Consider the following 3,789-nt stretch of genomic DNA (forward strand, 5'->3'; position numbering starts at 1 on the left):
AAAGGAAAAAAAAAAAAAAAAAGATGACCGGTAAGGGGATCTTAACCCTTGACTTGGTGTTGTCAGCACCACGCTCACCCAGTGAGCTAACCGGCCATCCCTATATGGGATCGAACCCGGGGCCTTGGTGTTATCAGCACCGCACTCTCCTGAGTGAGCCACAGGCCGGCCCCTATTTCAAGTTTTTATGGCAAATTTCCTCAAGGACTGGGCAAGAGAACGGTTGAGTAATGCTTTTCTTTAGCATATGCAAAGCATTCCTACACACCAACTCCGATCCAGTATCAGAAGATGATACCTCTGGTGATGCCTTCTTGGGTATTGTATTAGCCCATTTTTGTGTTGCTATAACAGAATACCTGAGACTGGGTAATATATAAAGAAAAGAACTTTATTTGGCTCATGAATCTGGGACAGCTGCATCTGGCGCAGGCCTCAGGCTGCTTCCACTCATGGCGGAAAGCAGCCAGTGGGTGCAGTGAGATCAAGCAAGAGAAAGAGAGAGATAAAGGAGGTGCCAGGCTCCTTTTAACAATCAGCTGTCATGGGAACTATTAGAGCAGAGAACTCACTCACTACCTCTCCACTCCCCAGGGGGGGCATTAATCTATTCATGACATGAGGGAGCCACCCTCATGACCCAAACATCTCCCAACGCTGCACATTGAAGATCAAATTATAACATGAGCTTTGCAGGGACAAACATATCCAAACTATATTAGGTATCTATCTCCTTTTCTTGGATATCTTTTCCCTCTCATCCTCTGGGGATGAATATTTCAGTCCCCAATGCACCTTACCCACAAAGCCCTGAGGATCCTCACACAAATAAGGTTCCTGATGGCCTGCCATAGTGCCCAGAATTCCAAGTTGGGTATAGCTTAGGTCCACAATAGAACAATGGATAACTTTATAAAATATAAAATAATAAGGAAAAGAAGTGTTGCAAAGAAAATCAACTATATTGTTTCTATGAAGAATTAACTAGGAACTGAGTCCTGATGTTTAAGAACACAAATTAAAATTCTTTTTGTTTCATATGCTTTTTACCTTTCTGTAACAGGCTTTTTAGTGGAAGCTGTAGTGGACAGTTTTATATTTCCAGATGAAAGTGAAGCAAGAAAGCAAATGTGTTTTGAATATACCTATGTGACTAGCGTACACTAGTACACTGAGTCAAATGCAAGGAATGTTAATTTACAAATATTTCAAATACTCTACCCCCTGGGAAAGAAAATCACTCTTTCAAGTTCCTTTGGCAGAAAGCTCCAGGTATCTAACTTTTAGTTTTCTACACCATCTCTAATTTAACGTTCTGATCATATTAGAGTGTGACTTAAACAAAGACTACATTTTTTACTACCATACTTTCACAACAGTTGAATCCATATACCTATCTCTATGGTTACTTTTTAATAGTGTTCATTGAAATTTAATATGCTCTCCTCTGGCCCTCCCTTACAACACATAAAGGCCACAATGGGACCATAAGCCAGGAGTGAGAGGTAAGGAGGCAGGATTATATGCATAATTAAATAGTAACCATGAATTTGCTAACTCACAACTGTTTATCTAAGCTCTACTTTAGGGATAGAGATTCTCTTATGAAATCTTGTTTTCAGCATAATAAAGTGTCAGTTACATCGAACTATTATTAAAAAAATAAAGCTCTTCAAATTATATTTTGAAAGACAATAATTGTAGTGTACTGTATGACGCATGATAAAATTCATTATAACCTCTAAGACACCTTCCATATTTGTAATCTTCTGTGAATGTCTGTGTGACAGTGGTATTTTGCTAGCATCTGGGAATAAAAAGATATATAATAAAAATTAAAAGATAATAAAGTTGCAATGAAACTATTTTAGAATGTGTGTGTTGTGTGGGTAGAAAGACGGCAGAAGGAGGGGGAATACAGGTACATACAAGTATTTATAATAAAAATTGAAGGATGCTAAAATACAAGTATATCCATCCATTAATTTCTTTAGGGAAAGGTCCCTGATAACTTCTATACTTTCACTTTTTACTTCCAGGGCTAAAAACAATGCCAGGCACACAGTAAGAATTGAATATATACTTGAATGAATACTTATATGCATGAACAAAATCTTATGGGAACATAGAAGAGGAAACGTTTGACATTCTAGGGAGAATGGAAGTGGGTGGATTGGTGGAAGAAGGGGTCAGGATGTAGGGGTCTGTGGCAGAGACTGATAATCTTTCCCTATTACCCATTTCCCCCCTTTTCTAGTAATAGTTCCTTTGATGTTTAGCTGGACACATTTCTTAATCTCCTTTGCTGCTAGGTATGCCACGTGACTAAGCTATGTCCAATGGAACGCAAGCAGAAGTGATGCACGTACCTTTCCGGTCATGTCTTCGAAAGATACGGGCATGCCGTCTCTTTTCCCTTTGACCCTCTAACTACTGACTGGAAATAGACATGGTGATAAGCTATCTTACACCAAGCGGACAAGGGCAAGTTCCTTAGATGCAGCCTGAAATAGGAGTTTGGGTCCCTGACAACCTTGTGGAGGAGAGCCCTATACCAACAGAACTTTATGTGAGAAATAAACTTCTGTTTCTTTTAAGCCAGTGGTTTTTTGGGGGTCTCTGTGGCAGGGGCTAAATTTACATCCTAACAAATACAAGAGTCAGAAAATGCTTTTGTAGACGTGATGCTTATGCTGAGTTTCAAAGATTGAGTAGGAGTTCACCAGGTGAACAAAGAGGGAAGAGGCTTTCCAGACTGAGGGAACAGCATGTATAAAGATATGATAAAGGACGGGCTTAAGGATGCCAAGCAATGAAGCTGGAAGGGCAGGCAAGGGCCAGATCACAGAAGACCCTGTCCCACCTCACTGAAAAAATTGGATTTTACCCTGTAGCCAAGAAGATACTGCATGGTAGATGTGCCGGAGGATGGAAGAAGATTCAAATATCACAACTCGCATGCCAAATAAAGCAGGGATAATCAATCTGTCTTATAGGCGAGGGAAAAGAAATCCAGAGAGGCTAAAGCACTTTTCCGAGTTAGAGGCACAGGTGGAATTAGAACCAGCAGTCTTTCAACTAATACCAGAGTTTTTCAAACTGTGGTCTTTGGGCTGGTTGCATCAGAATCACCTGGGTCACCTGTCGAAAATACAAATTCCTGGGTCCCACTCCAGAACTACGGACTCGGAGTCTCTGGGGATGGGTTCCAGGAATTTGCATTTTTAACAAGGACTTAGGTGCTTGAGAGTTGAAAGCCACCACAGTATACCGGACTACCTCAAAGTTATCTCTGAGGTTTATAAACAAAGCCAAGTGCACGGACTTAGGCCCACTGCCTTTCAACCGCGCCCAAGGCCTTCCGCTTCGGCTTCGAGGAGGGGTGAAACAGGTGTCCCCGCAACTCGCCAAGCCAGAGGCAGAACCCGAGACTGCACCCGCCAAAGCCTGAGGAACCGCCCCAGCGAGGCGCCAGCGCCGCTCGCGGTTGCCGTGGAGACCCGGGTCCAGGACCCGCCCACGGCCAGACCCAGGGGAGGCGGACCCTTTCGCTGCCACAGTCCGCGCCGTCTCGGGCCGCACGCTCACCTCGCTACGCCGCCCGGTCCGCAGAGGCCTCATTGGCGAGGCCGGGTGAGGCCTGAGGCGCGTCCTCCTTCCAGGAACCGGAGCGAACCGAGGGCCGGAAGCCAGGACCCCCTGGCCCGAGCCCGCCGGTGGGAGTGGTTGCATTTGAACCAAACGGCCCTCGCAGGCCCCCGCCGCCGCTGCCGTCCTGGGGCTCCCGAG

Source organism: Galeopterus variegatus, unplaced genomic scaffold (genome assembly GCF_000696425.1).
Source record: "Galeopterus variegatus unplaced genomic scaffold, G_variegatus-3.0.2 Scaffold421, whole genome shotgun sequence".
NCBI lineage: Eukaryota > Metazoa > Chordata > Mammalia > Dermoptera > Cynocephalidae > Galeopterus > Galeopterus variegatus.